The following is a 22,932-nucleotide window of genomic DNA, read 5'->3' as shown; positions in this document are numbered from 1 at the left end:
CTGAGGGGAGAGAAACGACTGGGAATGGGACAGAGCCAGGAGGACAAATACACTGCAGCTACAGTGGTCCTCCGGTGAGCGATCCACTTTGGTATTTCTTGGCTGACCCATTTTGGTCGTGCTTTGGGGCTCTGAGAGAAGAACACTGGATTCCCAGGGTGTTTTCAGTGGTTTTCCTGCTGTCCTCACTGCGATCAAACCTAGCGACAGCATTGGGACTGGTGAAGTCCCAACGACTGGGACTTTAGGGCTCCATCACTGTGAGTCTGCTCACGTGTTGCCATCTCTCACTCAGAGAATTCTTTCCTCTCTCCCCGAGGAAACCAAAAAACAAGAAAACCATCTTCCTCTCTCCCCGAGGAAACCAAAAAACAACAAGAAAACCATCTTCCTCTCTCCCCATCCACGACTTTACATGAGTGGCTTCCTTCCCTCACCTAACACCAGTATGGCTAGGAATAAGGCAAATCTGGGGGTGGCAGAGAAACCTGGCAACATCTTCCTCCTCACCAACCAATTCTGAAAGGTCAAGATCATTCCAGAAACATATTTTACACCTACTGCTCCCTGACCAACTCTCAGCAGCCCCTGGTGCGGTCTGCTTTTTGTGGTTAAGTGTAGCAAGTTCAGATATGGGCAGAGGGTTCCCCTGCTGACCTGGATGGAGTTCATCTGGAGCTGAGGCAGCACTTTCACCTCTACAAGAGTCTCGCCAACTGCATGGACTTACAGTCCATCCCACGTGTTGGTGGTAAACAGAAGAAACAAAATGGAAGCAGACACCAACATTATTTTTACTTAAAATGACTTTCTCCACAGCAACCACAGTGGGTCAGGAAAGTTCAGAGAGCAGATTAGAGAGGCGAGAAGAGGACAAGCTTTCTTTACTCCCAATCCCAGGCTTCAGTCTGGGCTGATCCCAGGGACGAAGAGCCTGTCTAACGCGTTTGCTTAGTCAATGTTTCTGCTAAGGCAAACTCTCTGACCTAGCCAGCAGTTCTGGGTTCCAAACAGTCTACTCGGCCTGGCCACTTACTTTCTAAGTCACACGCACAAAACATTCTCCAGTTTTCACAAGCACAGGAAGGGTTGGGCCTACTTTCATGGAAGCATCCTGCGGGGGCAGAACAAGGTCCTCTATAAGAAGTCCTTCATCCAGGATAATTCGGAATGGGACCCTGGCCTCCCCAAGTGTTTTCGGAGTGGGTAGAGGGAAGGAATTCACAGAGAATTTTTTTGTTCAAGTTACATTTAAAACACAAACTTCAGGTCATCCCCATAAATTCAATAAAAATTAAAAAATTTTAAATATAAAAATACACAAACTTCCACAGGAAGAGGACCTTGTATTCTGATAAGAGATCCATGATTCCACTTTACAGCCACAGGGACAGCTGGGTGTTGTCTACCAACAAAGACCCGCAGAAGCTGCACATCACCGCCCTCTTTGCCTGCAAAGGCTGCCCTAAGTAGAGTACAGACCCCACAACGCCTCACTGCTGATACATGAAGCCAGAGTGGGCTAAACACAGCATAAATGCTACAACTAGATTTTGATGCCATGACCTCAAGTTAAGGTGACAGAAAAAGGACCTCCACCAAGTCTGAACTCTGGGAATACTGTGCAGGGAACAATTACATTCTGTGCACGTAGAGTAGAGAAGCACACACAAAGGGAAGAGCCAAGCCTGCCAGTGGCTCTGCTGAACCACACGTGAGAGTGTATGCTGCGTATGAGCAACAGACTCACAGTCCCAGCTCGTGCAGCCCTCTTTCAAGGATCCACATCTTGCCCCACCCACCAACATAGCACAACAGACACACCAGAGCGATGGGAGAAAAGGGCTAAGAAAATGAAGTTTCGGGCAGGCGCTCTCTGAAAAACACCACACTTGTGGTTCCCCAGGGACATTCTGTTACCTCAGATCTTCATGTCCTTCCTAGGGCCTCTTCCTAGAGCCCTTTTCTTCCCAAACATCACCTTCTCCAGATAGGCTTCCTGGACTCCCCGGTTCAAACAGAATGTCTCATCTCTGTGTGCGCCACCATCATTGTTTTTATTGCACTGAGCTCTAATTATGGACTACTCCTCTACCTAGAGGAGGATGTCCTCCGGCTGATGTCCCAGCACAGGGTCTGGCACACAGTAAGTGCTCAATACTCTGTTGAGTGAATAAACTGAAAAACCACAGTAAACGAAGGGGAAAAGAACACTAGCACCAATGAACGCTAGTTTAGGCACCTAACAAATGCCAAGTACCATGCTAGGCATTTTGCCTGTATCCTCTCATTTAATCCTCACAAATATCTCACATTCAATTTACTGATGATGAATCTGAGACTCAGAAAAGCTAAGTAACTTTTCTTTAATTACCAACCAATTAGTGTTGACTACATTAAAACTCGAGTTTGCCTGACTCTACAATGCCTCTTAAATAGGAATGAAAACACACACTCTGTCACTAGCCCCTCAATTATCCTTAAGCTTCTGGGTATAACACAAAAGCCAGGCTGGAAACACTGTTCCACTGTCTACGCTGAGCGCCTCTGCGGGTGAAGTGTCCAAGAGCGTGCCACTGCGTTCTCATCAGCGCCACAGCCAATCCCACTTTCCTCCACAGCCATGGGTGCCCACTGCACACTACCCAGGCCTGGGCGAAGAAGTCTACCTCTCTGCAGTGACCCGTATGCATCCCCAGTGCCAGGAATACTGAACACAAATGGCCTGGCATCTAGCTGACTTGCCTCCTGACACCAATGAGGAAGAGGAAGGCAAAGCTGTGGGTGGCCTGCTTCCAGGCAGAATGTTAAGTAGGTCAGCTGGGCAAGTGCCAGAGTATAGTGGATTCTCTTCTCTCCACAGGATTCCAGATCTCATGCGTCTCTGCCATGGCCATTTCCCACTCCTTATTTCCTCTCATTGTCCCCATGATGTGCAGGGTGGCAACTTGGAAAAAGGCCACCTGCCTTCCCAGAAAAGCCTATATGGACAAGCAGGTAAGAAGACGTTTCTGTAAATCTCTTTCTGAGAAACAGCTCCACAGTGACGAAGAGATACCCAGGGTTGGCTAAGATGGCTGTGTCAGGAACTACCAAGCAAAGACAAATCTGTCGGATATTCTGCAGAGAGTAGCTTCAAGAACACGAAGTAAACAGTATCACATATAAATGCTCCAATCTGGCATCACTACTTTTGGTTTAGAAGTAGTACTTGGTGCAGATACAAGAGCAGGACAGTTGCTAAAAGCAACTCTCATCTTTCTCCTTAGAGATTCCTGATGAAACCAAAATTCCATGTGACAGGGAAGCAGAGACCTAGTTAGAATGTCCCGGGCCTGCTGACTGCTGCCACAGGTCACCTTTTCCTGTACGCTTCCCTCAACAGCACTGCCACTCAAGTGCCAGGAAATGACCATGTCGCCAATGCAGTGACCAACTCCAAAAAGCTTTAGAAGGCCCAAAATATAAAAGTAGAGGAAGTGAGAAAATAGTTTTAAAATCTAACACACTAAGGATAGTGGTTTCTGCCATAAAATCAAGGTCCAGATGGGCAAATCACGTCTGGCACCCGGGTCACACAGCCAGCATACATTCAGAGGCAGCTCTTCTGCAAGGTCATAAAACCTGTCCCCTGTAGTGTACACAGGGTCCTGACACAGTGGCTGTGAGACCCTTCTCCCAGCTTTTACTAAGGGCACCGAGATGACACAAATGTGCTTTGTCTGTGTGCATGCCTTTAGAACCAAAGAGCCAAGTTTCCCACCTCCTAGGGAAAAAGAACAAGAGGAAAAGGTATTTGTAGTTGTAGAAGGCCTCACTCAGGCCACTAATGAAAGCTTTATTTTAAAAACACCCAATTTAAGCAAATCTAAACTTATAATTGGTAATTATGTAAACTGAAAGGTTCCACAAGTTCCATTATTTTCATTCAATGTACATACGTTTTTTAGCCACATACAGCCACTACTTAACGATAAGCAAAGGCATTCCTCCTTGCTCTACGTCCAGAGGGCCCACCATTAGTTGACCCTCTACTAAACAGCTTACAAGGAACTTATTTTGGGAGCAAAGAAACTGACCTCATCTGGAAAATAATATTTTGAATAATCTAACATACTTTAAAGAGCTACTAAGCTTACACCTTTCTTGCTCCTACACATCCCTGGAAAACAGAAGAGCAAATGGGGATATAAGAGTTCAAGTTTAGAATAAACAGGCCTGTTTCTGGCTAAATTCCTCAGTCAAAGTCCAAACAGGAAAATGTCCCACTGAAAAGAAAGGTTAGAGCAGCTAAGGAAAGAGTTCTTGGGAAGAAAAGTTGCTCTGAAAAAGCTCTCAAGATGTTTTTTAATAGGTTAATAGAAAAACAAAGATCTGGAAGAACATACACTACTAAACTATTAGGATGGTTATCTCGGAGAGAAGGGTGAGAGACAGGATTGGGCAGTGCAGGCGAATAGGCTTCTTTTCCAGTTTACTTCATAGGCATCTGTATTGTCTGATCTTTTAAAAACAAAACCACCACACATTACTTGTGTGAAGTTTCCCAAGAGTCTCCAGGGCATTACCACTGCTCACAGCCATGCTGCATCAGCAGCTACCAGCCTTTGGTGGTTCACATTAAGCAGAGCTCTGATGAATAGTGAATACATTCAGTGCTGAAACAACACAACTGGAATGTCTGGGGAAAGAGAGTAAGTACCATACCCCAACCCCCACTGGGTGGTAGTGGGATCAAATTAGAAAATTCACATAACGCACAGTTCGTGGTCCACGCTAAACATTCAAGGGCTGAAAGTTATCACACTCATTATTACTGGCACCAAATGATCTCACCTTCTCAGAAAACACATGGAGCAGGCAATAATTATTCCACGACAGAATTTCAGCCAGTACAAGTAATACTCTTTTTCTGTGAAAAGACACAACTGTCTTGTCATTTGGGAACTTTTGTGATACTTATTATATTACCAGTAACCAGGTTTTCAGCTGCAAGTGTGACCTGTACTATAAAGCACCTGAAAAGTGCTTTTGGACATACCAAGAGAACACCCTTCTTTAGGGTCTTTTATAGTTTTTATAGCCAGATGGTTGGGAGAGCTGAAAACACTGAGTGAAGAGTTAAAAAAAGTGTTAGTCACCTAGTACCCAGCCCCTGGTTCACACACATCATTTGTCAATAAAGACAAACAGAAAAACAACAAAAACAAGGAACTAGAGTTCCTTGAAGAACAGCTGGGGAAGGGAAAACATCAGATGAGCCTAGAATATGCTGTAAAAAGGAGATACTCAAAATCTGATAGGGACATGTCCTAAGATCACAGAAACAACGAACGTCACACTCAATAGACACACACTAGGTGCCTTCCCTCTAAGGCTGGGAACGAGGTGAGGAGGTCTACTCTCCTCATGTCTATTCAACATTGTACCAGAAATTTACCCCATGAAATAAGGCAAGAAAAAGAAATTCAAGCCATATAGATTGCAAAGGAAGAAGTAAAACTGCATTTATTTGCAGGAGCCATGATCTTATCTTGTATATAGAAATTCCTAAGAAATCTACACAAAACCTACTAAAATAAGCAGGTTTAGTAAGATTGTAAGATACAAGATCAATATATAAAAATAGATTTTATTTCTATATACTAATAAGCAAGTAAAATAAAATAAACAATTCCATTCATAATAGCATCAAAAAGAATAAAATACTTAGGAATAAATTTAACAAAAGAAGTGCATTAAAAACTACAAAACATTGTTGAGAGAAATTAAAGACCTCAATATATGGAGAGATATAACACACATGGATTGAAAGACTCAATATTGTTAAAATGGCAATTCTTCCCAAATTGACCTATGGAATAAATGCAATTCCTACCAAAATCCTGGCAGGCTTCTCTGGAGACACTGACAAACTGATCCTAAAACTTACAGAAATTGAAGAGACTAGAATGGACCCTGGCTAAGTAGCTCAGCTGGTTAGAACGTCCGGATACGCCAAGGTTGTGGGTTCAATCCCTAGTCAGGGCACATATAAGAATCAACCAATGAATGCAAAAATAAGTGGAACAAATCAATGTTTCTCTCTCTCCCTTCCTTTCTCTCCCTAAGAAGTCAATCAATAATTTTTAAAATTTTTTTTAAAGAAAAGACTAGAATGGCCAAAACAATTTTGAAAAATAATGAACAAAGTTAGAGAACTTATACTAGCTAATTTCAAAGCTTGGTATAAAGCCACAGTAATCAGGTAACATGGTATTGGCATTATGACAGATATACAGATCAACGGAACCAAATGAAGTAGAAATAAACTCTTGTTAATGGACAATTACAGGCACCATTTTATTGAGCTTTGGTTTATTGGGCTTTACAGATGTTGCACTACTCACAATCACCTGCGGACAGCTCTAAGAGGGGTTTAGGGGTAGAGGGATCGAACAGAAAGGAAAAAGGACTCATGGACCCATGGACATCAGTGTGATGATTGCAGGGGTGGAAGGGGGTATAAGGGGGATAAATGGTCATGGAAAAAATACAAAAAGAAAAAAGAAAAAGAAAATAAAAAATAAAAATAAACAAAGAATGATATCTACCCAGAAAAAACAAGAATGAATAATAAAGCAAGTGTGGTAAAATATTAACATTTGATAACTCTGGGTAAAAATAAATAAAAATTCTTTGTACTGTTTTTACAACTTTTTGCAAGTCTGAAATTATTTCAAAAGAGAAGAAGTTAAAACAGAAAAAGTCATTACTACTTAAAGGGAAGCTTGGTTTCCTCAGACCAGGAGGCAGGCGGCACACAATCAGCTTGAACTTTTCTCTGAAATTAGACTGGCAAGAACGGGTTTTCCTCCTCGCTCCACTGCCTGAAGCAGGCTTGACTGGGGGCATCTGCCTGTCATCCCTTGAGGTACAGAACTGAGGTCACATGCCTGATGAAGAGCCTCACCAGAACATAAAAAGTCTCTTCAGTGTGGCCACTGCAGGTGGCCACCTGCACATAAACTAGCCACCCAGCACTGTCTACTGTCACCTGCCACTGAATTTGCAAACTACGGCCTCAGGGGAGTTTAAAAGAGCACACACACCACAGCCTTGCAGATGAAATCTAATAGCACTTTCTCTGGGGCCCATCAACACACAAGGGCGGGGAGGCTCTCAAATGTTTAGGGAAGAAATGTTGTTTAAACCTGACTCTATGTGAAAACCTCATTACCCAACAAAACACAAGTCTTATCTTGCCTTCAACTGAGAGAGCAGTGCTGTCAGCACCAACTCAGAAACAGGACTGTAGATGCTGAGATAAGGGCTTTAGGGCGAGAGTCAAGAAAGCAAGGGACAGTGTGGGAAGCTCCAAGTTCTCTGTGACCGCTGTTATTCAAGGAAGGAACACGTTACCTTTTAATCTCCTTGAAATTAGATGGAAATGTCAGGTTTTACAAAAAAGTCATGTCAGAGAAGTGAGAGGAGGACTAATGAAGCAGGAATGATCAGTCACATTCTTCAATGAACCTTTTAGAGTCAATTAATCTTTTAGAGTCAGAGACAAGAAATAAGCTGCAACTGCACAAAAAAGACTTCCGTTAAAAAAATATCCAGGCAGAAGGGGCTAAGCCGCTGGGTTGGTATTTCCGAAACACGCAAACTCCCAACATGCCCGGTGATAATGATCTCACCCTGCTCTCGGCAGATCTTCACTACCACTCACTCAATCCAACAACAAGTCCTTCCAAGTTCAAATATACGTCTTGAATTCATCTATTCTCAGCTTCAAATATATGTCCTTGAATCCATCTATTCTCCTACATTTCCAGTTACTGCCTCAGTCCAAAGTACCACCATCTCTCACCTGCTGGTGTCCCTGCTTCTACTCGTACCCCTTCTTACAATCTGTCTCCACTCAGTGGCCACGGTGCTCTTCTTAAAGGTACCTTAACGCCACTGGGCGGCTCCAAGGCCTATGTGACCTGACCCCTGCCTCTCCCCCTGGCCTCATCAGCCACTTTCCCCCCTCTCCAGGTGTGTTCTCAGGGTCTTGGCTGTTCCCTCTAAACCATTCAGACGGCTGAATGGCCAAACCAGTTAGTATTCAGCTAATATCACCACCTCCAAGAGCTTGTCTACCCTAACCCTGCAACACCCCCATCACTCCCTATCACATTTCCTTGTTCTATTCTGTTTCATTCTTCCACTCTCTAAAATTATTATATATTAATATTGCCTTATAACTGCCTAAAGAAACACTGGAAGGATAAACAGAAACTGATTTTTTTAAAGATTTATTTACTTTTTTAGAAGGAGGGAAAGGGAGGGGAAAGAGAGGGAGAGAAACACCGATGTGAGAGAGAAACATCAATCAGTTGCCTCTCATACACGCCCTGACTGGGAACAGAACCTGCAACCCAGGCATGTGCCCTGACCAGGAATCAAACCAGTGACCTTTCACTTTGAAGGACAACGCCCAATGAACTGAGCCACACTGGTCAGGGCCAGAAACTGATCTTTTAAAATCAGGTTACCAATGGGGTCTGAGACTTCTCTGTGTATATGCCTTTTTATATCATTTTCATTTCTGAGCTATATAAATTAATCACCTAGTCAAAAACCTTATGAATTTTTTAAATGAAAACTTCACTTTTTAATTTAATCTTTATTGTATTTTTTCCCGTTACCATTTAGTCCTCTTATATCCCCCTCCCCCTGGCAATCACCACACTGCTGTCCATGTCCATGAGTCCTTTTTCCTTTTTGCTCAATCTCTCTACCCCCCAACCTCCCCACCCCCCTGAGCTGTCATCCTGCTCTCCATTACATAAAAACTTTACTAGTTAAACATTCCCTTGCTATTTGTCTATCTTGTCCTCCACAATGAAAGCTCTATGAGAACTGAGACCTTGTTCACACGGCATATGCCCAGCCCTGGAAATGTAATCAGGGTTCCTTAAATATTTGCCGGATAAACAAATGTGTCTACAACAGGTGTGACCAGCAAAGCCACAAGATGAACTCTTCAGATGCACCAAGCGCTCCTGTACCACCACAGTCTCCGTGTTACTACTTCACTCGGTGCATAAGCTCTGCCACAGCCACACCCAACCCCTTTAGTGCCTTTTCCTCCCCCTGAGGCCCCTCCAAAATTTTCCACAGCACCTCTCTTTTATCCTCTCCCACATCAAACCAATCTGCTCCCTCTATTTCAACTACTATTCACAGGAGAACAGCCACTTTCCAGGCATGACCTCTCTCAGGCCTCTTGTCCTCCTCACCGGCTGTCTACTCCACCTCTTCCACATGCATGTCCAACCACTTAGTCCAGCTTGTCCAACTAGCTCTGCACCCTTGACCTTCCAATTTCTTTCAGCGGAACCTTCTTTCTCCCAATCACGTAAGGGGAGAACTTAAGTCACTTCTGACTTCTTCCTTTGCCTTATTCTCCAGAGACAAACCAGACACAAAACTTAGGAAATTTCTTTCTTCATAGCATGCTTCCTCTTTTATCTCCACCACCACCCAGATCTGGACTATTAGGACAGCATCCAGACTGAACTGAAATCTGTATCTCCAGGGTCTGCCCACCCTCCTTTTAAATCCTCAACCAAGGACATGTTTATTAATTTTAGAGAGACACCGATGTGAGAAAGAAACATCAATTCGTTGCCTCCCACACGCACCAGGGATTAAACACGCAACCTAGATAGGCACCCTGACCAGAAATCAAACCTGCAACCTTCTGATGCCCCAACCGGCCAGAGCACAGGGTCTGCCCCTTTTAATTCCATCCTGTGTTGGTCTTAACACTAAACTCCTAGAAAAAACTTTCCAATCCTGTCTGCAGAACTTACTACACTAAGCCTCTTCCTTCTGAATCTTTATCACAGTCTACTCAGCATTTTTGTTTTTTTTTTTCTCACAGACCAGCTCAAGCTCCACTCTCTCCATGAGTATCTGTTTACCTATTTATTCCTCTCATTTGACACTGAAAAGGCCACCTTTCACCGCTGTTCCCTGTTTATATGGATATGCCTCCTAAGCTCCACGAAGGTTCTCATAGGGAAGCCCCGTGTCTCTGTAACAGACAAACGCAGAGCTAATCTGGTAGAAACAGATCTCTGCCCTAGTTTGACTCTCTCCTCAGCAGTGCTGCCCAGCTCTGCTCCCACAACGACATGGGGGTGCCAAGGCTCCCTAAACAAAGTTTAAAAAACAATTCACTTGGGAATGATGGATATGTTTCCTGTCAGTTATACCTCCACAACGCTGTTTCTAAAAATGGACTAGCACTGACCGGTGGGGCTCTGTTGGTGGGGCAGCGTCCCGCAAAGTGAAAGGTCACAGGTTCAATTCCCAGTAACGGCACGAGTATGGGTTGTGGGGTAGGTCTCCGGTTGGGGCGCTAACGAAAGGCAACCAATGGATGTTTCTCTCTCGCATCGATGTTTCTCTCCCTCTCTTTCTCCCTCCCTTCCCTTCTCTCTAAAAATAAATAAATAAAATCCTCTTTTAAAAAATTGACTAAAGGGACAAGAAAGCCAGGTAAAGAACTGCAGAGCATTGTAAAGATAAACAAAATGGCCTCAAACATTCCTTTCTTTATGTTTGTAGGGCTGGCTCAGCCCAATCCCTAATCCCCCACCCACTTCACCAAGTGCAGAACTGTCACAGCAGAATCCCCACAGACCTCCTGGGCTTCAGCCTCCCCTACCCCCTCGCCCCGCTAAAGCATCCCATCTCAGGAATCTCACCATCCTGCTTTGTCATCTTGATACAGCATTCAGAAACTGCCTATCTCTTTCTGCCTTCCACTCTTTGTGGGGTGATTTTGCCTCAAGTTTCCTTCTTAAGTAAGAGAGAAGGTTGAGCAGCCCAGACTTGAAAATCTATGGCTGCTGTCTCAAACCATCAAGTCTCCAGGGGCCAGGCCCAGACCAACTTGGACAAGGTATCTCTTTCTACAGAAAGCAATTATTCATTACCACTGATTAAATCAGTCTCCTCTATTACAGGAGTGTGTGTGACTCTTGGGATCCGCAGTTTCCTTTTCCTCCTCCATCTAGGTGTTTCCCCTCGGTCACCGGGGGAACTCAGGACATCAGAAATGGTTCAGAGTCCACAGTCTGCAAGATCTCTGATGAGATTACTTTGCTTGCTCAGTAGTTAAACTAGAAGAGAGAACTGACTCACGTGGAACCAAATAAAATGGAGAGGAATATAGGAACCAGATTCATTTTCTCTTATGAGATAAATACCAAGCTAATCCTCCCTAAAGAAAGCTGGAGGAGCAATGAATTTCTTGAAGTCCTACTGAGAAAGGAAGGTCACTAGTCCAGCCCTAATGAGAAGGGGGGGGGTTGGTGCTGCACACCACAGTTCAGTATGACAGGAGTGGGCAAAACTAGGGAAAAATACAGCTCACAGCAGCTAGGGCTGAGGGGGGGACCTACAAATTACTGAAAAGTGAAAAACAGGTGAAGGCTGAATATAATTAGGAGACTACCTTTCCTGAAGTCTTGACCTTTCTCAGCTTCAGAAAGGACCCTCTTTCTGCCTCTGGAGGTGAGCTCTAGCGAGCAGTGGTCCTCAAAGCATGGTCCACAGAACCCGAGGGAACCCCAGGACCCTCTCGGCAGTTCTGCTAGGCAAACTGTATTCATGTGGTTTGCCTTTTTTACCAGGCTGCTCTTTGCACCAGGTCAAGCCGCTGGAGCCTGAGTGGGAACCGAGACAATGGCGCCCAGTGAGATCGTTTGTCACCACACACTTCCTCACCACAAAGAGAGTAAGTGCCAGCTTTACCTGAGACTGCCCCTGGTGACGCAGTAAAAAGTCCTAAGTCTCAGTCCTCAAGTATGCCTTTTTAATAGTCTGTGTGGCAAAACGAGAAGCACCTGTAACACTTAAGTGGCATACAGAAGACGGCGGTGTCTCAGTAAAGCATCGTCTGAGCTGCAAAACTCTTCCGCAGAGTATATGCTTACTTGAAAGACTGAATGGCACACAAGTGGTGCGTCGGTCAGACGTTGGTACTTTGGCAGATATTGGGGGGGGGGGGGGCGTGGTACCCAAAGCCTGTCACATCAAGGAAACCAACTGACGGTATTTGTTGCCAATAGTAATGTTTGAGCTTCCAAGGGAAAATCAGAATTTTGGCAAACTTGTCTCTGCCACCAGGAACTTGACAGCTCCCCAATACTTAACCACCTTTCTAAGGAGTGTGGTGGCAATACGACTTTTCGATATTGTGTAATAAAATGTAACATTTGGAAGATGTGTGTAACTCAGGGAATTAGTATTTTCCAAATACCTAGCACACAATGTTACAGAATCACGTATGGGTAAAAGATCAGGTCAAAGTGAAAGACCAATGGAGAGGCACAGATCTTAAGCAGGTGGGCCAGCTGAACTGTGGGGCAATGGAGAGGATTTAGGCCGCGCACCTAGGCTTTCGAGCCACCGCCACCATGGCCTCAGTTGCAGGGCATCCAGCAGCTGTTGCAGGCCAAGAAGGCATCTGAGGCCCGCAGGCTAGAGAATTGGAGGCTGAAACAGGCCTAAAAAGAGGCGCAAGCTTAAACTGAGCATTACCACCTGCAGAGGGAGGAGTTCAAGGCCAAGGAAGCTGCAGCTCTGGGATTCCCACAGCAGTTGCAGCACTGAAGTGGAGAAGGACACCCAGGAGAAGATGACCTACTTCCGGCAGAACAGGGATGAAGCCCTGGATAATCCCTTGGCCCTTGTCTGCGACATCCAGCCGGAAATCCATGAAAATTACCGCATAAATGGACAGGAGGACAAGAAAGCACCAGTTCCATGGACTGGCATTCTGGATGCCTCCATGGAATATGAAGCTTTTGCAAAGCTTGAGTTACATTCCTGTGGAAAGGCATGAAATTATTTCTGTATATTACATAGTAGGTCCTTTTACTTTTTGAGAACAGCAAACTTAAAGCTTGTACAAACTTAGAACTTATCCAAAGATTTCATCTTTTTACCTCACATTCTTAGAAATTTAATGGGCATACATTGTCTGTTTCTTCTATGCCTTTTAGCACAAGCAATATATATGTATGACAATACTAATTTTTCTTTCTTAGATATAGTAAGAAACATTTCTTTGAAAGAAAGAAAGGGATTAAATACATATATTTTTCCCCCTAAAGCTTTCTGGAAGGTCAGGGGCTTTACCTGTGAAACAGTAGTAAGTAGTTGTTTGTAACCTGTGTAAAGCAGCAACCAGCCTTAAAATAGTCCTTTCCGGTTCAGGTTAGAACAATGAATTCTAGTTTAATTGTTAAAGCTGCTTTTAGTATCTCTTAATCATAATTACTAGATGGCAGAATTTAAGAACTGTTCCACGTTATTACTTGGTGTACTGATAATCATTTAAAAGTAAAGACTCTTTGTCATGCAAAAAAAAAAAAAAAAGTAAAAGATAGACCAATGGATTTTACTGTAACAAAGTATGAAAAGTTAACTGATACCATTTCAGATTCCACACTGCAACTAACTTTCACAAAACCACCCTTTGTTACCTTTTGTGTAGTCCCAAAGAAGAACAACCATAATTATCTGCAAAGGCTGAAGAAATACTCCTCCTTTTGCCAACTAAAATGTCTGTGTGGGGGTGGATTTTCTTCATAATTCAATCAAAACAACATATCACAACCAACTGAATGCAGAAACAGATATAAAAATCCAGCTGTCTTCTGTTAAGGCAGCTTCTCACTAATCTTTTGAAACAATAGTATTTTTATTTAAAAGAATGCTACTTTGCCCTGACCAGTCTGTTGGTTGGGCATTGCTCTGCAAAGCAAAAGGTTGCTGATTTGATACACAGTCAGGCACAAGCCTGGGTTGCAGGTTCCGTCCCTGATTGGGCGTGTACAAGAGGCAACTGACTGATGTTTCTCCCCCTCTCTTTCTCCCTCCCTTCCCCTCTCTCTAAAAATAAGTAATAAAATATTTTTTAAATGCAACTTATATTAACTTGTAATGGATTTATTATTGCTAAATGAATTAAAAACATTCTTATTATGGTGAATATCAAGATATATATAGATACATATATCCCATGCTTATATATATATATGTATATATATACCCATATATATATATTTAAGACCCCAAAGAGCTTATGAAGTGCATAAAAGAGTACTCAGACCAAAAATCTGGACACCTCTGGTCACAAACACCACTGCCTGTCCAGGATATATGAGTAAATGAGGGCACCTAAGGACAAGGTCCTTTGTATTTGGATCCCAGAGAAATTAGCACTCTCAGTATTCGTTGCAAAATGCCAACTCCAGCTTCCAAGTTCTGCCAAAAGAGAGGGTAAAAAGTCGGGTCATTATAGAAAATTTTTTCTGTATTTCACTGACAGATCAAAGCATCTGATCCCATGCTAAAATCCAGGGAGCCTATGATCAGACAATTCCAAGGTCATAAAGGAATCTTCATGGGGCAGCTAAAGTCAACTCCAGATTATGAGTATCAGATCCTGAAGCTAAGGCTTCACTGACATACAGTCTTCAACAAGAAACTTTTCACTTACATATTCATTTTTATATTGGGTCCTAAATTTTCTACTTCCTTCTTCCATCCTTTTCCTCTACCCATGCTTTCAATGTTGGTGTTCCTCTGAGCTCAGTCTTCTCATTTTGCCTGGCACATAGTAAGCACTCAATAAATAGCTGTAATTATTACCACAAACTCTTCCATGGCATTCTTAGCTTTCCATCATCACCCAGACCTCTGTCATGAGCTCCAAACCTGCAGAGGGACCTCCTGAGCCTTTCTACCTAGATGTGCGGCAGGGACTTCAACTCAGCAGGTCCAAAGTGTAACTCCTGTATCTTTCTCCTCAAAGCTAAGTTAGATAAATAAGATAGTTGAAACTTATTTTATCAAATCAAGGCATGCAATTACAGTTTATTCCAATTACAGTGTATCCTTAACTTAGTTCTTTGTTTAATAAAAAGTTTAGTATTTTCTTCCTTCTCTTAACAAAAGAAAAAACTTTTTAAAATTTGTGATGAAAAATTTTAGAATTCAACTTTAAGATGTGCAAGTAATACATGGTTTTAGAAATTCTTTTGGGGACACAGGAATAAACCATTTGAAAGAGTATGTTGTAGGAAAATCACAGGGAATTATCAGGAAAGTAGCACCAGATTCGTGTCTGAGATTACTGTAGTGTGAAGTGTACGGGTTGAATAGGAAGGATTTTAGCCTACAGGCTGGAAGCTAATGAGAAAACTGTAGACCAGGCAGGCTAGAGATGAGGAATTTATGGAGGTTGCAGTGGGAATGGAGAGGATTAAGAGAAAAGTTAAGGATGACAGGGTGACCGGACCTGGTGGCAGAGTAGATGTAGGGAGAATAAGACAGGAGCAGTCTGGAATGATCTAAGTGTCTGATTCTAGTGACAGGTGGGTGTTGATGAAGAAGGAGCTATCAGGAGGAGAGGCAGCTTGGTTGGCTAAATCAACAGGTGCTGAAGTTAAGGAAGATGTCTTTCGGAGTATCTGAGGGATGACTGCATAAAGAAGGGAGGATTAAAACATTTCCTAGATCCAGAACAGAACTGTGAAGACCAGAGAGTGGGGATATTGGTGTTCCAAAGGAGTCTGAGTTAAACATCTCCCTAATGTTCTATCAGAGCACACACCACACACTAGAGCGAATGCGTGTTTGATCGATTAAAATCTCCCCTAGACTCCAAGCTCTGTGAACACACCTGTCCTGTTCACCACTGTTTCCTCCCAGCGCCTTCCATGGTGGCCTGGCCGATTAAATATTTGTTAATTAAATGAAGGGATGAATGGACAGATAAACGAAGAGTTATATTCCACAGGATTCCAGGTGCTGTTTGAATCTCTACAGTTTAGGAAAGTATTTTTCTATAGATACTGAAGGCGGGGAAGTAAAGAAGTGGGTGTCCATGATAAATTCAGCCCTGAAGGCTGAGAGGAGCTCGGGCTCACACCCAAGGGAGAATTTAAACCGCAGAGCGGCGGGAAAGAGAAGGCACGGAGGCCTAGGGTAAGGGTACGCGCAGGGTTCGGGTACCCAGTGGCGGGGCGGACTGAGTTCACCGGCGCGACGGAGGGGGACACGGGTTCCAACGAGGCACCAAGTCCTGGTTTCTAGGCCGAGGACCCCTGGCCTACTAGGGGGTGGAGAGGTGACGGGCAAGAGCGGGACTGGGGCGGAAGCGGCCAGAGGGCTGGGGACCTGCGCGAAACGACCGGGACAGAGGGAGGAGAAGGAGAGATGGGCCGGCGCAGGGTCCTGCCCCCGGCTCCGCAGCCGCACTCACCTAGCGGACCCAGCTTGGCCCAGCTCGGCGCTGGCTCCGCGTTGCTTCCTCCCCTGGCCTGCTGGGCAAGCAGGCGGGCTCAGGCGCCCCTAGCAACCACGCACTGCTACGCGCCCCGCGCTCTCAGCCGCCAGCGCCGCTACCGCCTGCCACGCGCTGCGCGCGCCCCCAGTGGACACACCGAGGGCCTGGAGGAGGCGGTCTCGGCGGGAGGGAGGCGAGCGCGCGGAATCTCGGAGATTGGGGGAGGCCTCCACCCGCCTTGCGCACGCGCAGTCGCTCTAGCCAGGTGGGACCCAGCAGCCGGGACTCTGGGAAGTGTAGTCCGGAGCTTAAAGACCCCGAAAAGGCTCTGTCCAAGATTCTCCCTACCGTGGTTCCACCCAACCCGTTTGGACTTTCTTTGGCCATGCCTTAATTCGCTCTTCTAAAATCAAATATCTCGGGCTTTATTAAAGAATTTTTTCGGTAGTTCTTTCAAGTTGAAGTCTTTGAGTTTGATCCCAGGGAAAGTGAGATTAGATTGGCAGATTCACTATCTCCCTCCAACCAAACGTCCCCTAACTCCAAACCACCCAGCAGGTACAACTACAAACACCTGTTTTATGGGCTTCAACTGTGAACTTTAGGAAACTACCTACCTTAACACAAGGCCCGTGGGCCGAATCCGGCCCTTCACCTTGTTTCTACCGTGCAGCAGTGCTGAGCTCCTTGCCCCTAGTTAAGGTGTAGTTACACTTAGTCCTAAAATTACATTGTGTCCTTTGAAGGCAACCGCTAGGCTGATGTGGCCCTGGGTGAAATGAGTTTGACATCCTTATCTCCTCAAGCAAGACAGATCATGCTCTCAGTCTCAAATATCCCTAGACCTAATGGATTTTAAGATCTAAACCGGGGGGGGGGGGGGCGGTGAAAAGATCTTTATTCTAAACAGTATGATACAGAAATAAAGGGGGGAATAAAAGATGAAACTAACCCAATGAAAACAATACAGAGCAGAGCAAGAATGCTTAAATAATTGATTTAGGTAACAGTCATTGGTGGTGCTAAACTCATTATAGGATTGATGGAATTTTACACTGGTTGTCTGCCACCATCTGCATATTTTAAACAATCATAGATCCTGAAAGGTGGGACAGCTATAAATTAAGTCATCTGATGTGATGCAATTTGAACTACACAGAAATATTTATATAGAGTATTTTTATCAAAAAATTAAAAGTTGAATTTGAATCTAATGGAGATTTTGACTTCAATTTTTAGATTATAGGAAATAGAGAGAAATAATTAAACACCACCACAAGAAAGCAATCAGACAAAGCCAGAATGTGGGTCAATGTACAGATAAATGACCTTGTTTCTCCAACAACTTCAAAGTATAAAAAAAGACCGAGGTGTTCTAAATTATAGGAGAGTTAGGAGACATAATCAAATGCAATGATTGAACCTTGGTTAGATTTAAACAAACCAACTGTAAAAAAGTATTTTTGAGAAAATGAAGAAATCTAAATGTGGACCGGGGACATAGGAACATAGCCAGTGTTCAGAAACCATTAATTTTATTATTGCAGTTGACTGAATGGCGCCCCTCAGAATATAGCCACATCCTAATTCCAGGAACCTGTAAATATCACCTTATACTCTGGTAAAAGATGTGATTAAGATTTTTGAGAGGATGATTTGGAGAGGATTTAAGGAATTTTCCTGGATAACCTTGTTAGGCCCTAAATCCAATGACAAGTGTCCTTTATGAGGCAGAGGGAGATGTGACACAGAGAAGATGCGGAAAAGAGGAGGATGCAATGTGACTACAGAGACAGAAATTAGAGTGATGTGCCTACAAGCCAAGGAATGCCTGGAGCTACCAGAAGGTGGAAGAGCAAGGAAAGGATCCTCCCCTAGAAACTTCTGAGGGAATGGGGTCCTTCGGACAGCCTGATTTCCAGCTTCTGGCCTCCAGAACTGTGATAGAATAAACCTCCACTAAGTTTGTGGAAATTTGTTGTGGTAGCCACAGGCTATTTTGACATTTTGGTTAAGAAAATATCCTTATTTTTTACAGATACAGAGACGTTTGGGGGGGCGCGGTTAAAGGACAGGATACCAGGGGTTTGCTTTTGCTTTAAAATACTATAGCAAACACCCGGGAGCAACAAGCACACCTAGCCCTATGTCTCAGATTCTAATCCAGACCGTCCCCAATATGCAACGATTGACTTACAATTTCTTTAAAGGCTTTATTTATTTATTTTTAGAGAGAGGGGAAGGGAGAGAGAAAGAGAGGGAGAAAACCATCGATTGGCTGCCTCTAGCATGACCCCAACCCAGGACCTGGTCTGCAGCCCAGGCATGTGCCCTGAATGGGAATCGAACCGGTGACCTTTAGCTTCGCAGGCCATTGCTCAGCCCACTCAGCCACACCAGCCAGGGCATGACTTACAATTTTTTGATTTTATTATGGTGTGAAAGTGATATGCATTCAGTAGAAACCATACTTCCAATTTTGAATTTAATCTTTTCCCAGGTTAGTGATATGCAGTATGATACTCTTGTCATGTGATTAATTGTAGTTCAATTCTTCATTCTTTATACCCATAGTGCTTTCAGCTATGTATGTTAATGATTAATACTCATACAACCAGTTTTTCAATTTCTATATAGTATTCAACACTTTATTATAAAATAGGCTTTGTGTCAGATGATTTTGCCCAAAATGTTGGCTAATGTCGATCTGAGTGTTCTGAGCACATCTGATGCAGGCTAGGCTCGCTATGATGTTTGGTAGGTTAGGTATATTAAATGTATTTTCAAATTACAACTTACAACTATATTTTCAACTTACATTGGGTTTATGGGGACATAACCCCATTGTAAATTGAAGAGCATCTGTACTATTCTCTCTCTCTTTTAGAGAGAAGAGAAAGGAGAAAGAGAGGGAGAGAAACATCGATATGCGAGATACATCGATTGGTTGCCTCTTGCACACCCCCAACTGGGGATCTGGCCCGCAACCCAGGCATGTACCCTGACTGGGAATCAAACCAGTGACCCTTTGGTTAGCAGGCTGGTGCTCAATCCATTGAGCCACACCAGCCAGGGCATTGGTTCACTAATTGTAACAAATGTATTATAATAATGTAAGATGAAAATAATACAGGAAATTGTGGGGTAGGGTTGGTTTAACTCTGTACTGTCTGCTCAATTTTTCTGTAAATCTAAAACTGTTCTAAAATATAGTCTATTAAAAAAAAAAGCTACAGCAACAGAAATTTGTCCAGCCCACCTGAGCCAAGTGATGAGGAGTAACTTCACCAACAATGGGAAAAAGCCACATCATCAGCCTCCAGATAACGCCATCACTTATGCAGTGTTTCTGCCAAAAATGTATAGCCTGAATCACATTACAAAGAAACATCAGATATACCCAAATTGGCCAGTACTCTTCAAAATGTCATAAAAGACAAAAGAATGGTCCTAGAGGCTAAAGAGACATCACAACCACATACAAGTTATGATCTTAGGTTGGATCCTGGACCAGGGCAAAAACTGGTATAAAGAACATTATTGGAATGATTGGCAATACAATGGAACCTCGATTCTCGAACTTACTCCATTCCAGAAAACCGCTGGAGAAGCGATTTGCTCAAAAAACAGAATCTCCTGTGTTTGTCGCCTGAGAGACACATGACTGGGCATACAGGTATCAGCATGAAAGGGTTCTTGGGTAGAGTCAAGACCCAAAGTTTTGTTAGACAATTGAGACATTTTTTCTGTGAATAACTTGGCCAAGAACTGAACTGTTCAAGAACCAAGGCATTCGAGAAGAGGTTGGACTGCATTTGAATAGGAGCTGTAGATTAATTATTTAAAGGTAAAAAGGCATATTTACAACTTACTCTCAAAGGGTTAAAAAAATGTGATAAAACTAACTGTGGCAAAATATTAACAACTCGTTAATGTGGGTGAAGTGTATGTGGGAGTTCTTTGTACTGTTCTTACTTTTCTTTAAATTTATGTCAAAATAGAATGCTTTTTTAAACTATAGCAATGACAAAATTTAAAAAGGAATAGGTAGAACCAATGTAGCAAAATGTTCATTAACAGCTGAAATCTGTGGGATCAGACTACGGGGGTTTATGCTGCTCTCTGTACTTGTGTATGTTTGAAAACTTTAAGCTACCTCTCCTCCCAAGAAAGGGAAAACATATACACACTCACACACAGCAAAACCAAACACAGGCACAAACCCTCAGACCTTCCACATTCCCTGAATTCCAGGCACTACTCAGGCGTAGCTCCCAATCCTCTCAGCGCTTTGTGCAATGCCTGCTATGTGTAAAATTGTTTTCGTATTTCTACTCCTGTAGATCTTATGCTCCCAAGGACAGCAACGTTTTCTTATCATGCGTCCTTAAAAAATGATTAACTGTTCTTTTATGTGACCGCCTAAAAAGTTGGATATGTATATTTAATTTCTCTACATTATATTACGTACCAGATAAACATATTTCACACTAGTATTTAATGAACTATTCAGGAAAAAAAAAGAATAATACTTGCACAAGGTAATTCCTCCTAGTTTATCTTTTAGGGGGAAAAAAAGTCCAGATTTTATAATCTTGTATTTGCCTAAATGCAGGCAAATCTTAGTGAAGTACTGTGATTTTGTTAAACACGAAAACAAAAGTTCTGGTGTGTTAGAGAGATACACCAAGGTTCTTACAGGTAACATTATATGTTGCCCAAGATTTGTTTTAAAGTGCCTGAGTAAAAAAAGGACAAATATGGTAGCTTTTGAAGCAGTGATGGTATTCAGTGGACTAACCTACTTTTGTGTGTGTTTGAAAATTTCCAACTAATATCCTAACATATTCAAAATTGAACTTGAGTTTTCCCACCCACCTACACTCCACTAACAGCCTTCCCCATTTCAGTTAATGGCAATTCTATCCTTCCAATTGCTCAGGCCAAAAACCGTGCAGTCATCTTTGTCTGCTTTCCTTTGCTCACACTCCCACATCCAGTACATCCAGAAATCTTATTTGTTCCATGTTCAAAATACATTCAAAATATGCCTACTTTTCACCACTCCATTGGTATCACCCAGTGCAGAATACCACTATCTCTCACCTTGATTACTACTGTACAATAGTGTCTTAACTGCTCACCCTACTTCCCATTCCTCCTGACTCCTGAGTCCATTCACAACACAGGAATGAGGAGTGACCCTTTAGAACGTAGGGCAGATCACAGTCCACCTCTGTTCAAAACTCTTCAGTAGAGCCCTACTCTACTCTAAGTACCAGATCTGCAAGGCCTGTAAGCTCTGGCCCCTTTACCTTCCTGTCCTCATTTCCCACTATTCTTCCTCTTCTTCCCTTCTCCCATCCAAACTGCTTCCTCATCGCTCCACCAGCAGGCCAGCATGCTTCCATCTCAGGGCTTTTCAAGTGATCATTCTGCCTACACTTTTCCCTTGGATCACTGCATTGCTCATTCCCTCATCTCTGTCAAGTCTTTGCTGAAACGTCACCTCCTCCGGGAGACCTACCCTGATCATCCAACTCAGCACTTCTCATCCCTTTCCCCTTGCATTATTTTTCTCCAGAGTTTGTATTACTTTCCTACATTCTATATATAACTCACTCATTTTGGTAAGTTCACTGTCTCCCCCACCAGAATGGAAAGTCTGTGACAGACAGGCACTGCTTCGCTTCCAGTGATTAGAACAGTTTCTGGTATATGGAAAGGACTCAGTAAGTATATGCTGAATTGATTAAAATAATCTAGATAAAAGGAAATTATGGGAAAAAATGTTACTTTTGCTAAAATATAAACACGGACAATAAGTAGGCAATGAAGACAAGGAACTAAATAAAATTCCTTGTAAAAATAAGGGAATTTAAGGAAGGACAAAAAGTAGTCTCCCATTTTATGGATGGGAAAATGAGGGCCCTGGGAAGCTTGTCACAAGCCATCCAATGAGTCAAGGGGTGTCCAACCTTTTGGCGTCTCTGGGCCACACTGGAGGAAGAGCTGTCTGGAGCCACACATTAAATACACAAACGCTAATGAACACTGATGAGCAAAAGCAAAGGCTTTTAAATAAGTTTACAATTTTGTATTGGGCCACAATCACAGTCATCCTAGGCCACTTACTAAGCTTTCCAGTGTGTTTCCCGCTGGATTACAATTCTAACTGATGAGTCAGCCACACACCCCCTTCTAGTAAACTGCACAGCCTACGTAAACGACTACCCTGCTGTAGAGCAGCTATACACCAAAACGCCACCAAATGTTAAAACTAGCCACTGAGCCTGAGTGTTCATAGCAATCCATTTACCTGCTTAATTCTTTCAATTCCTTCAACCGCATGGGCCTGGGCTTGGAAGTAGGTGTCCACATGTGGCTCATCTGGGGTAAAAGAAGCTGGAAGGTAGGCAAAGATGCAACTAAGCTCCCAAACCAGGATCTTGTGGGAACAGGACACCAGTGCTCCCAGCACCACACAGAAGCTAAAGAGGAACCAAACCTCCCAACCCCTCACTACAGCAGCTCAAAGTAGGGTGAGGCACACCTTTTATTACAAGAGTTTATAAACATTACAAAAAAAG

General features: G+C 43.3%; 1 pseudogene; it reads left to right on the top strand.

Moving 5' to 3' along the window:
- The first annotated feature begins 11,727 nt into the window (after window positions 1-11,727).
- On the top strand, window positions 11,728-13,113 carry LOC128780318 (V-type proton ATPase subunit G 1 pseudogene; annotated as a pseudogene).
- Window positions 13,114-22,932: the final 9,819 nt, after the last annotated feature.

This window comes from Desmodus rotundus, chromosome 2, assembly GCF_022682495.2.
Source record: "Desmodus rotundus isolate HL8 chromosome 2, HLdesRot8A.1, whole genome shotgun sequence".
Lineage (NCBI taxonomy): Eukaryota > Metazoa > Chordata > Mammalia > Chiroptera > Phyllostomidae > Desmodus > Desmodus rotundus.
Note: the sequence above shows the minus strand (reverse complement) of the source record. Positions and strands in the feature narration are given on the sequence as shown.